Source organism: Eumetopias jubatus, unplaced genomic scaffold (assembly GCF_037043125.1).
Source record: "Eumetopias jubatus isolate StellerSeaLion01/CBP00866 unplaced genomic scaffold, mEumJub1_p1.0 scaffold_2, whole genome shotgun sequence".
In the NCBI taxonomy this organism is placed as follows: domain Eukaryota; kingdom Metazoa; phylum Chordata; class Mammalia; order Carnivora; family Otariidae; genus Eumetopias; species Eumetopias jubatus.
This window is the reverse complement of record NW_028274808.1, coordinates 48,125,187-48,139,238: the sequence shown is the minus strand read 5'-3', so window position 1 is coordinate 48,139,238 and position 14,052 is coordinate 48,125,187.

Sequence of the window (14,052 nt, the reverse complement as noted above, 5' to 3'; positions counted from 1 at the left end):
GTAAGATATAACATAAAATAAACCTACTTATGTATCACCCCAGTGTCCAGAACACTGCTATATTAATTTGTCCAGAACACTGCCATAAGAAAAAAGCACAGACTGGGTGACTTAAAGAGGAGAACTTTACTTTCTCACAGTCTGGAGGCTGCAAGTCCGTGATCAAGGTGCCAGCAGCGTTGGTTTCTTCTTTCTCTGTCCTTGCCTGGAGACGGCTGTCTTCTCCTATGTCTTCACATCGTCTTCCCTGTGTGTGTGTGTCCGTGTCTTACTCTCCTCTTCTTATAAGGACACCAGTCATATTAGATTGGGTTCCATCCCACTGACCTCATTTTCTCTTAATTACCTCTTTAAAGGGTCTATCTCCAAATACGGTCACTTTCTGAGGTACTGGGGATTCGGGCTTGAACCCTAACCATATTCAATTCAATATGAATTTTTGGAGGACATAATTCGTAGCAACTGCTTAATATATCGTAGGCATGCAACAAACATGTGTTGGACAAATGATAAAACTATAAGCATACCAATAGAAAAGTAAATAAAGGAAATACACTGGAAAATCACAAAAGAAAAACTGTCCATTTGAGGACAGTAAGCACATAAAAATATGTCCAATCTCACTGAAATCCCAGAAACACAAATTAAGACAACACTGAGATATTATCATTGTGCCTATCAAAATGGCCAAGACGGAAAAAGAACAGACAATAGCCACCTGGAGGAGTACAGATATGTGGAACCCAGTTCTTTGTTACCTTGCTAGTAAGAATGCACTTGAAATACACCCTGGGCAAGGCAGCTCAGCATCAATTTTTTAAAGTACCGCGTTCTGGCAGGTGAGCAGACATCCTTAAAGAAGTGACCTGAAGGGTAGGTCTTAGCCAAGTGAAGGAGGAGGGAGGAGCAAATAAGGCAGAGATATGGCCTTTGTGTGAAGGCCCGGTGGTCAGAAAGCACAGTGCCTTCCAAGAGGCGGGAGAGTAAGGAGGGGAGGGTCCCCATCATGCTGTCCGTCCTGGACCAAGGTCAATGTGAATGTCGTCTTTCTCCCCAAAACCCACTGCATCAACATCTACATTCACATCTAGTGCATCACCCTGGTTTATTTGCTCAATTGCAACTTATCATTATCCAAAGGGCCTTTATTTATACAATTTATTTAAATATCTGTTAATATATCTGTTTCTTCCTCCAGTCGACAAAAATAAGAGTTTTGGTCTTTTTACCAATGGCAGTTGTAATCCTCTGAAGGGATTTGAGCAGAAGGTGATATGCAGGTGTGCATTTTAGAAAGATCACTCCAGCTACTGTGTGCAAAATCCTCTGGAGGTTGGAGGCAGGGTGGCACGTCAGGAGGCTGCTCAATAACCTGACCAAAGATTGCAGTGACCAAACCAGTGGAGGAACCGTAGGGAGTGAGAAAGTAAGTGGATGCTGGAAAAATATGAGAGTCAGCATCAATAGACTTGCAATGTATTCGACGTTGCCATCTAGTTTTTGGCTGGAGGAGTTGGATGGTGGTAATACTTTCTGAGGGAGTAAAGGAACAGGAGGAGGAGTTGAGGGAGAAGAAGTCAATTTCCATCCTAAACACATTGAGTTTGAAGTACTAGGAGATATTCCCACAGAGAAGTCCTAGGAGGCAACATATAGATATTATCTATATAAAGTCAAAAGTGGAAGCCAAAGTCTATAGTTGGGATGTAACGACCCACATAGGGTGCTAAGGCTACCCAGGACCTGTCTACACAGCCCCAACCACTAGGGTCCTAAACAACACAAATCAAGGCCGGTTTCATGGGGCTGCCAGGACACGGGAGATGTCACAGGGCTTCATGGTGAGGCCAACACCATGGAAGGTGAACATTGTCCCTACATAAGGCTGATTCTGAGAGAAAGATTTCACAAAGATTTTATGAAGTCCAAAAATTATAACACAGTATCTTTTATAAAGACCCTTCCTTAACCCCAGCATCTTCCCTTCCCAACACAGTAACCACGTACATACAAACTGGAGTTGGCGGGGGGAGGGTGCCTTAAAGAAGAGGCAATTTGGGGTGCCTGGGGGGCTCAGTCATTAAGCATCTGCCTTCGGCTCAGGTCATGATCCCAGGGTCCTGGGATCGAGCCCCTCATCGGGCTCCCTGCTCAGCGGGGAGCCTGCTTCTCCCTCTCCCATTCCCCCTGCTTGTGTTCCCTCTCTCACTGTGTCTCTATCTAATAAATAAGTAAAATCTTAAAAAAAAAAAGTTAAAAAAAAAGAAGAGGCAATTTTTCCTTTGGCATATATGTTGAAAAACCTTTTCTCAGTTCATTGTTTATCTTTTGACTTTGTGTGTGGTTTCTTGTTGTTGTTGCAGTATAATTGACAGGTGACATTTTTTAAAAGATTTTATTTATTTATTTGAGAGAGAGAGTGAGTGAGAGCAGTAGAGAAAGCACAAGTAGAGGGGGAGTGGGGAGGTGGAGAAACAGACTCCCCACAGAGCGGGAGCCTGACCCAGGGCTCGATCCCAGGACCCTGAGATCATGACCTGAACCAAAGGCAGACGCCTAACTGACTGAGCTACCCAGTTATACATATACCACATTTCCTTTATCTGTTCATCTATCTGTAGACACTTGGGCTGCTTCCCTATCTTGACCATTGTACATAATGCAGCACTGAACATGGAGGTGCAGATATCTTTTCAAGTTAGTGTTTTTATTTTCTTTGGATAAATACCCAGTAATGGAATTATTGGATCATAGGGTAGTTCTGTTTTTAACTTTTTGAGAAACATCCATACTGTCTTCCACAGTGACTGCGCCAGTTTGCATTCCCACCAACGGTGCGCAAGGGTCCCTTTCCCCACTGTTTCTGGTATTGTTCATACACAAGAGTATAAATGTTTTCAGAAATCAAATTTAAGTCATCAACTATTTTCCTTAGGATTTTTGAGGTTAAGCCTGGAGTTCCCAATGTTCAATAAATCCCCTTTTACTTTGTTCTTTATGAGTCGATTCTGAAGATTAAAACACAAACAAAAAAACCCACAAGAACTCACAAGGTAGGATCAGCAATATCTTAGGTGAAGAACTCTATTTTCTACATAAGCCAGGTTATGTTTTGCTGCCCCACTGAATTTTAAAAATTCAGTACTGTGTTTATTCTAGAATTGATTTTTGAGGATGCAGGCATTCGCAGGACACTGTGTCCTTTTTTAAATACCTCTCAGGAAAAAAAAAAATCAGGCATCACTAATCAGATCTATACAATTGGCTTGTTTCAGTTTTTGGACTGTGTGAATGTTGGATTGGTTTATGTTTCTCCTTTTGCACTGGATGCTAGGATACTCAGATCCAATCTTATTTATGCTTCCTTTAACAAAGTTTATCTTCCCAAGCATGTGTGTTTGGGAATTAGTATTTGCTCTGCTTTTAAGTTTTTTTCTTTTATTTCCCTTCCTCCAATTTATCTTTTAATTTTTTTTTACTTGTCTTTAATACAGCATATCAAATCCTTATTGAAAGGGGGTAGGAAAGGGGCGCCTGGGTGGCTCAGTCGTTTAAGCAACCAACTTTTGATTTTGGCTCAGGTCATGATCTCAGAGTTGTGAGATCCAGCCTGGCGTTGGCTCTGTGCCGGGTGTAGAGCCTGCATGGGATTCTCTCTCTCCCTCTGCCTTTCCCCTCCACAACTTCTCCCCTTGCACACACTCGTGGGTGCTCTCTATCTCTCTCTCTCAAAAAAAAAAAGGGGGGTGAGAAAGATAAGAATGGGGGTAAAAGAAAGGGGGGTAAGGAACAAACTCTTCTAAGACTTGTACTTGGCAATCAACATCCATTATTTACATTACCAAATTACATTTAACTTCCCCATGGGGTTCCTTCATGTAGAATTCCCTGAAAACATTTACATTTTCATTTGCTTTAATAAAAAGCAGTTTCCCATAGGCACAGTATCTCTCCAACACGTCTGCTGTGTAAAGCAAATTTTATCTGTATTTCAAAAGAGTTTTGCCCAGGTCCAGCAACATCTATATGTAATGGGAAGAACTCAGCTCCATGCTGAACTCCAGCCTCCTCTGGTTGTTTCCCTTTATCCTAGCCGCCATTTGGGAAGTGTCTGAATATGTTAGCCGGCTCTCCTACAGGCATGTTCCTTTCCATCCTCACTAGGAAGAGACAGAGATGTGGAGTTGATGTGATCACTCACCAACCCCAAGTGTCAGAGGCAAAGCAGATAAGAACTCCTGTCTCCACTCCCCGGGCTTTTGCCACCATGTCACATTGAATCCTTCTCTCCCAAATGATTCCAATTATGTTCTCACCGCTACTTAGCAAAAATATACAGTGCACATCTGTGCAGTAGTCTCTCCTAGACACATGAACACACACACAACTTTTAACTATGATGTATAGCTTATTCGATATATATTTCCAGATCAAAATTAAAAATATAAATCTTGGTGGGGGGGTGCGTGGGTGGCTGTCAGCTGAGTGTCCAACTCTTGATTTCAGTTCAGGCCATGATTTTGGAGTTGTGGGATCGACTCCCACATCAGGCTCCATGCTCAGTGGGGAGTCTGCTTGGGATTCTCTCTCTCCATCCCCCTCTCCCCCTCCCCCCACTCACATGTGTGCTTTCTCATGCTCTCTCTCTCTCTAAAATAAATCTTAAATATGTATATATATATACATATTTTAAAAATCTTGGTCTCCTTACACCCACTATGATGGCTACTATAACAACAAAAAATAGGGAAAAAAGCCCAGAAAATAACAAGTGTTGGCAAGGATGTGTAGAAATCGAAACCCTTGTGAACCACTGGTAGATTGGTACAACTGCAATGGAAAATAACAAGGAGGTTCCTCAAAAAAATTCAAAATAGAATTACCATACGATTCAGCAATCCTACTTCTGGGTACACACCCAAAAGAACTGAGAGCAAGTTCTCAAAGAAATTTGTATACCTATGTTCATTTTAGCATTATTTATAATATAGTCAGGAGAACAAGCTAAGTGTCCATCAACATTTGAATGGATAAAGAAAATGTGGTGTGTGAACAAAGAAGACGTGGTATACACACACACACACACACAATGGAGTATTTTCAGCCTTAAAAAGAAGGCTGTCATATGCTACAACATGGATGCACCTTGAGGACATTACATTCAGGAAAATAAGCCAGTCACAAAAAGAGAGTTACTATATGATTCCATATGATAATATGAAGCATCTAGAATAGTCAAATTCATAGAGACAATGCAATACATAGAGAAAATACAACAGCAGTTGTAGGGGCTGGGGGTTGGGGGAAATGGAGAGATGTTGTTTAATGGGTGTACAGTTTCAGTTTTGCAAGATGGAAGAGTTCCAGAGATTTGTTGCACAACGTGCATATAGTTAAGACTACTGAGCTGCACATTTAAAAAAGGTGACTCAAAATGGATCACAGCTGTAAATGTAAAATGCCACCTCATAGAAGATAACTCAAGAGAAAATCTAGATGACCTTGATGACTTTTTAGATATGACACCAAAGGCACAATCTTTGAAAGGATTAATAAGCTGGACTTCATTAAAATTAAAATATTCTGCTCTGTGAAAGATAATGTCAACAGAATGAAAAGACAAGACACAGACTTGAAAAAAAGTATTTACAAAAGACATATCTGACAAAGGACAGCCAAAATATACAAAGAACTCTTGAAACTCAACAATAAGAAAACAAACAACTTGGGCGCCTGGGTTGGGTCAGTCGTTAAGTGTCTGCCTTCAGCTCAGGTCATGATCCCAGGATCCTGGGATCAAGCCCCGCATCGGGCTCCCTGCTCCGCGGAAAGCCTGCTTCTCCCTCTCCCACTCCCCCTGCTTGTGTTCCTGCTCTCTCTGTGTCTCTTTCTGTCAAATAAATAAATAAAATCTTTAAAAAAAAAAAACTTGATTAAAAAATGGGCCAAAGACCTTAACAGACACCTCACCAAAGAAGATATACAGATGGCAAATGAGTATGTGAAAAGGTAATCCATGTCATATGTCACCAGAGATAGACAAATTTAAAAAACAGTAAGTACCTCTACACAATTATTAAAATGGCTAAAAATCCAGAACACCGACAACCCCAAATGCTGGTAAGAATGTGGAGCCACAGAAACTTTCATTCATTGTTGGTGGGAATATAAAATGGTATAGCGAATTTGGAGTACAGTTTGGCAGTTTCATACAAAATGAAACATATTCTTACCATATGATCCCACAGTCACACTGCTTGGTATTACCCAAAGGGGTTGAAAACTCATGCCCACACAAAAATCCGCACACAGATGTCTGTGCAATTTTGTTCATAATTGCCCAAACTCAGAAGCAATCAAGATGTCCTTCAGTAGATGAAGAGATAAACTGTGGTACATTCAGACAATGGAATATTATTCTGCAACTTTATTTATTATTTTTAGAAGATTTATTTATTTGAGAGAGAGAGTGCAACCAGGGGGAGGGGAAAAAGGGGGGAGAGGGAGAGAGAAGCAGCATGGAGCCCAATGAAGGGTTCGATTCCACAACCCAGAGATCATGACCTGAGCCAAGATCAAGAGTCAGACACCCAACTGACTGAGCCACCCAGGTGCCCCTATTCAGCGACTTTAAAAATGAGTTTTGAAGCCATGAAAAGAGATGAAGGAAACTTAAATGCATGTTACTGAGTGAAAGAAACCCATCTGAAAATGCTACCTATAGCATGATTTCAACTCTATCACATTCTGGGAAAGGCAAAAGTATGGAGCCAGTAAAAAGATCAATGGTTGCCAGGGATTTGGAGAGGGAGGGACGAGTAGGGGGAGCACAGAGATTTGGAGAGGGAGGGACGAGTAGGGGGAGCACAGAGATTTGGAGAGGGAGGGATGAGTAGAGGGAGCACAGAAGATTTTAAGGCAGTGAAACTGTTCTGTATGATACTGTAATGATGGTAACATGTCAGTATACATTTGCCTAAACCCACAGAACATACACCAAGAGTGAACCCTAATGTGAACTATAGACACTGGATGATAAAGATGTGTCAGTGTACATTCATCAGTTGGAATAAATGGACCCCTCTGCTGGGGGGTGTTGATAGTGGGGGAGGCTGTGCATATGTAGATCGGGGAGTATATGGGAACTCTGTGCCTTCCACTCAGTTTTGCTGGGATCCTAAAGCTGCTCTAAAAAGTATACTAAAAAATAATAATTGAAAAAGTGGTTAAGATGGTAAATTTTGTTATGTGTTTTACTACAATTAAAAAACAACACTTGTTTGGTCTCTAAGGGACTATTCAAACTACATCAGTTTGAGACATTCCAAATTTGACTTCCATGAGAAAAGATTAATACATTTACGTTTTGGGGGCGCCTGGCTGACTCAGTCAGTAGAGCATGCTACTCTTCATCTCAGGGTCCTGAGTTCGAGCACCACGTTGGGGGTAGAGTTTACTTTAAAAAAAGTAATTAAAGGGGCGCCTGGGTGGCTCAGTCGGTTAAGCGGCTGCCTTCAGCTTAGGTCATGATCCCAGGGTCCTGGGATCGAGCCCCGCATCAAGCTCCCTGCTCAGCGGGAAGACTGCTTCCCCCTTTCCCTCTGCCTGCCACTCTGCCTACTTGTGCTCTCTGTCAAATAAATAAATAAAAACTATCTTTAAAAAAATATAAAAAATAAAACTAAGTTTGTGTTTACAAATGTCAATATCAATAAACCCACATATTATAGTAAAGAAAACCATGATTACTTATATGCTAATTCAAAAAGCTGAAAAAAACTTTATTCAGTAGCATTATCAGTTTGTCTAGGACATTAAGCTCTGAAATTTTAATTTGTCCTGTGCATCTCCCTGCCCCCCCACCTTCATGGAATCATGAAGTGTCTTTCTCTGCCCTCACCTCTCCCCGTTGGCCCTCTCATCTCTGATGCATATCCATCACACTGAGCCCAATTCCATTACCCTCCTTACAGGCACAGGGAGACTGGAAGGAGACTTCATGTCGGGGCTTACAGATCTCAGAAGCACATTGAAACAGCTTGGCTTGAAGCAGAGCCCGAATCAGGAGTGGGTCAGCTGGGCACTGCCAGGGCTTCGGTCCATGGGAGTACTGAGACATCACTTTAAGTGTAAGGAGAGGGCGAATTCCTAGTTCCCTTGGCATTCTGCTTCCAAAATGGTGCTGAAATCTGTCTGCTGAGGCTCCCCCCCTCCTTCTCTATATAAGGATCGATTTATACCTTTATTAAGTTCTTTTTACCATAATTTTGGTAGAGTCTCAGGAGGGAGAGGACATGAATATTTGTAATTAGAACTCCTAAAGCTCTGATCCTCTTTGATACTGTATGTGTGTGTACGCATGTGTGCATGTGCACACGCGTGTGGGCACACATTTCAGGATAAGAACAGAATTTGGCAGGCAAGCAAGTTGCTCTGGAAGCCACTGTGGAACCTCTGTGTTTCAAAGGTAGAGACCCACCTCAGCAATTCAAGTGGGTTGTCGGTGAGGGGGTAGAGGCCAGCCTTTGGTGGGAAGAGGAGAGTGGATTCCCTGAGCCTGCAGGAGGAAGGCCTAGTGAGTTTGGGGGAGAGGCAGACACCTGAGCCCCACTCGTGTACAACTGAATCTAGCTTTGTATATTTACAGTCATGGCCAAATTTTGTTTATTTCAGGAAAGCGCGAATAAATTTGCTTTAAATCACTCAATATAATTTGCCACACTAACATATGAGGGAAAAACATTTTTTCTCAACAGATGCAGAAAAGGTGTTCAGTGTAAGTCCAAGCCCATTGGTAGCAAACTTTTTTTTCCCTGTTTCTTTAAAAATAGGCATGTGTATGCAAGTTGACATAAATAGCATCCTGTCATAAAGCTGTTTTAGGCGCCTGATCTCCCCTCTCCCTCACCCTCGCCTGTATCAGGTTCTCCACCTCCACACGCCCCCTCAGTTAGGCAATGCCATACACACTCCATGCACCGTGCTCAGAACAATCGCCCCCCAGCTGGCACTATCCATTGGCCTTCTTTTTGGAGCAATCAGGGGCTTGGAGACTGAGGTACCACCAAGAAATCTTGAGAAGGCTTTGTCTTCTGCGTCATAAAACTTAACATGTCAAAAAGAAAACAGAACAAAACCCTGCCCCTTGTCATCCCTCACCCTCATCTCCAACTTCTCTATTACATCCTTTCCATAAATATTTAAATAATTTCAAATTTGTTCCATCTTTAAAAAAATATATCCTCCCCCAAGCTCTATCCTGTTAACACCCTATTTCTTTCTTGTCCTCTGTGGTACATTTTCCAGAAAGGGCCATCCTTCTTTCTTCCTCTTCTCACTCAGCAAAGCACTCTGGTCTAGCTCCCATCCCCAGCAATCTTTGAGTCTATGGTTCCCATCAATGATGAACTGAGCCAACTGCTATGCAGCCCTTCATTTAAATTCATCCTAAAGCACGTGGCATTGCAGCTCTATAAAAACGCTCTTCTCGGGGTGCCTGGGTGGCTCAGTCGGTGAAGCGACTGCCTTCGGCTCGGGTCATGATCCTGGAGTCGCAGGATCGAGTCCCGCATCGGGCTCCCCGCTCGGCGGGGAGTCTGCTTCTCCTTCCAACCCTCCCCCCTCTCATGTGCTCTCTCTCTCTCTCTCATTCTCGCTTTCTCAAATAAATAAAAAATCTTAAAAAAAAATAAAATAATAAAAAAAATAAATAAAAACGCTCTTCTCCCTAGTCCCATGGCCTGGTTTTCCTTCCAGTTTCATTCTGTCTCTTCAACCTCCTTTTAGCTTCTCCTCTATCCAAATCTGTCAGTGCCGCAGGCCCCTGGGGTTTCTCCTAGACTGTCTTCTCTTTCCCTCTCTCCCCTAGACTACATCATTCATGCTATACCTTCATTGACCACCCTTTTGCTGATTAAGATCAAAATCTGCATCTGCAGCCCAGCTCCTTCCTCGGGGTTCAAGACTCCGTCTGTCCAGTGACCTGTCCACACTTGGACTGGGTTCTCTGACAAGCCCTCAATTCCTTGGGACCACTGGGCTGGCTGTCCTTCAGGAAATGGTGCCATCATCTAATAGCCTTGGGGTGGCATGTCCCATCATTCACCCCATCCTCTTGATTTTACTTCTGATGTGTCTCAAATCTATTTTTTGCCCCATCTTCATTAGTTTTAAGCCACTATAATCGCTTCATCTTCACCAGTCTATTCCATATCCATTCTTGTTCTTCTCAAGTTCATTCTCTAAGTTTAAAAGAGTGGGTGTTTGGTTTTTTTTTTAAGATTTTATTTATTTGAAAGAGAGCAAGAGAGCACGAGCTGGGGGAGAGGCAGGCTCCCCGCCGAGCAGGGAGCCTGATGTGGGGCTCCATCCCAGGATCCTGGGATCATGACCTGAGCTGAAGGCAGAAAGGCAGACACTTAACCGACTGAGGCACCCAGATGCCCCCAAAAGAGTGGTCTTTTAATAATGCAAATCTGTGTTGCTCTGCTGCTTGAAATCCTTCAATGACTTCCTCACGCTCTTGGAACGACATCCATCATCATGAGCTTGGCCTCCGAGGCCTATTTTGTCTGTTTCTGACTGCTTGGACAGTCTCATCACCGACCTTCTTCCGGTTTCTCGCACATGTTTTTCTTACCTTAACAGCATATGCTGCTCCCTCTGCCTAGAATGTTCTCTGCCTTTTCTCCCAGCGGTTGCAGCTCAGTGTCCAGGGCGTGGTCTAAGGCGACCTCCTCGGCTCCCTCACATTTGTTCAAGTTCCCATGTCACGGGCACTCACTTCTTCCTAACACTTACCATTATAATGTGTGTAGTTTTTTTTATCTGTTTACTTCTCCTGCTAGGCGGAAAGTTCCATTATCTGTTCTGTTCAGTCGTAGATGATATTTGTCTTTCCTCATGGTGACCTTGCACCTGCGCTTCTTTCTGTGTCAGAACCATCAACCACTTTATGAATCTCAGTGGAAGAGGGAAGGAGCACAAAAGACCATCCCCAGCTCCACTCACTTTCGCAGCCCCTGCTGTAGGTAGGACACAGACAATCCCCCCGTCGACACATCCTTAAAGGATGTGGGCTCAGGAACTGGTAACAGAGAAGGAAAGGGGAAATTCACTTCTCTCTTTCAGGCGGAAGCAGTGGTGTGGTGGCCCCTGGGACAGAAGCAGCTTTTGGTGGTGGCAGCAGCAGTGGCTGCCCGATGAGGTCCTGGTAATAAATGAAAAAACACTGCCCTTTGTGCTCAGCAGTTGCCCTCGGTTCTGTGGGGTAGCTCCCCAGTCCTCTCAATGATTCTGTCACTTGTCATCAACTTTTTAATAGACACTATGGCACCAGAGTGAGACTGTACCAGAACCTACCAGTCAGAGTTGACTAATACAACAACTATAAATCTGGTGTCCCAGAGGAGTCCCTGGCACGGAGCACGTACACAATGAACACTTGCTGGCTTAAAGAATGCATGAACCCAAAGTGTCCTATGTGCCCTGTGGACTGAGGATCCCTTATTCTTACACAGAATAATTTTTAAAACTCCCATCCTCCTTAAAGTGGCAAAAATCACAAATATTAAACCAGTTTGGAAAATACTGCATTGGTTGATACTGAAAATTCCTTCAAGATTGTACCCACTGCATTACCATATTTCTCTCCCCACTAGAAAAAGGTCACATCCACCAAAGAATCAAGTTGGACCAGCAACCAAGGAGCGTGTATTGTGTGAGGGACAGTTCACTTGGAGGTAAATGTCACCTAGCTATAGACTAAAACCCAAAGGGATTCAGGAGCTTTTCTATGAGAAAGAATGCAGGGCAGAGACCTGGTTCATTTACTGAACGTAGATGTTCCCTTTTGTAAAACCCCAAAAAACTACCACCTCAAATGGATTGTTATGAGATTTAAATTGCAGAATGTTAATATCCCCGAAGTCCATGTCTGGCCCATGCTTAGCGCTCCCTGGATGTTTCCGTATTTTCTCCTTCCCTCCCTTGCTCCTCTCTCCTCACCCAAAACAGTGATCTGTTTATTAAATTAAATGGCAAGTGTGGCAATGTTTAAAAAACCAGTGATACTGACAGTTTGTCATGCTGTTCTCACCCTGAATTACATCCCCCCAAACATGGATTCTTTGGCAGGAACATGGTAGCGTTTCTAAAAGCACAGATGATAAGAAGATTAACTTTCAGAAATGGTTAAAACGTGTATGAATTTCCTTTTTCAGATTTATTCATGATGCCAAATCTAGTGATGCCCAAATGGATAGTTTGAAGCTCAAAAATCTGCCTCTACCCAAGGATCATTAGTGTTGCCAAGTGTAACAAAATGTGCCATGCGGCCAACACAGCCCAGTGCTTGATCCCATTCTGTTTATTTCCCCCATCTACTGGTAAAACCGTTGACAAGCATTTTCAAGAATATTAATGATTACATAAGGTTTGGTGAGAAGCTGTGATTTTTCAGGATATAAATTGATATTGCAGATTATTTTGAGAAAACCAAGACACCCCAGATGCTTGATTTGAAAAGAGACTGGGGCCCTGGAAAGTGCTTTTGTTTCGAATTGGCATTCTGACTGTCATTTATTAATGGTGGGATGAGGCCTAATTACTGAACACCTCTGAGCCTTGGTTCCTTCGGCAATAAAATTACCTATAGGACTCTATTAACTGACAGCCACCCCAATGCTTGGCAACAAAAAGAAAATCCCCAACAGATGCAGTTTTTCTCAACAGGCAGTGGAGATAAGTTATAGGAAACTCAGCCCACCTTTCTCTGTAGGCTGAATTTTAGTCCAGACACCTCCCACATGCAGTCATCTCATTGCAAGACATCTAATTCAATCCCACCCCATAAACAAGGTTGCGTGGTGAAAATGAATCAGTCCCATGTTTAATGTCATGCTAGCCAACCCTGCAGTACCCCCTAATCCCATTATTAAAACAAAGGGCCACACAGAGCTGCTTTTGCATGTGATGATTCTAATACAAAACTCACAGGGCACCCACTCAGCTAAGGGGAAGAGAAGATTCTGGGTTTAGCCAGAATCTTAAGTAATCAATCAATTTGACTTGTTACTTAGGGAGATTTCAGGTGTCTGCAAGCTCTATTCTTTTCCTTAAGCGTTTATTTTTTTTTTTTTTAAGATTTTATTTATTTGACAGAGAGAGGCAGAGAGAGAGAGGGAACACAAGCAGGGGGAATGGGAGAGGGAGAAGCAGGTTTCCTGCGGAGCAGGGAGCCCGATGTGGGACTCGATCCCAGAGCGGATCATGACCTGAGCCGAAGGCAGACGTTTAACAACTGAGCCACCCAGGTGCCCCTCCTTAAGTGTTTCTTAAACATTTTCCTCTTCTGTCTCAAAAATAAAACTTCAAAAATCTGGTGCCATGGTATGCAATTTTTCTTAAGAGTTCAGTCCTCCCTGATTCCTGGGTTATTTCAAAATATTCTATCTTGCTATTCCACTTCAGGTAAATTAAATAAAACTAGCCCACAACTGAGTTGGTTTTTCATGGTTTTGTCTTTTTTTTTTTTTGGTGTCAAAAATAAAATTCAGTCATTTTCAGTATTTTTAGCGTGTGTCATATGACAAGCATTGGGTCAGTTCTGGGATGGAGGGAAAAAACAAGCTATGGCGCTTGCCTAGAGAACCTCGCAGCCTACCGGGTAAACAGACAAGTGGAAAAGAATCATAATTAAGGGCAAATGGGGGTAAATGCCAGATGTTCTGGGGGATTACTGGAGAGGCACCTAACCCAGCTTGGTGTGGGTGTGTGTGTGTGTGATGGTTTTCAAGAGGGCTTCCCAGAGGAAGTGAACTGTGAGCTGAGCCATGAAAAATGGGAGGATGAGGGGTGGGGGAAGGGAGATCCCCCACGGAGGAAAGAGCACATAAAAAGGTGACAGGCTAGCAGAGCACGAAGGTATGTTCACAATTTGGGGAGGTGGTGGCGGGCAATTGTGAGGGGGTAAGGCTGGAGATGAGCAGGGCCTAAAGAGGAAGGGCCTGGCAGCAAACTTTAGGAAATTTATCCTCAGGACAATGGGAAAGC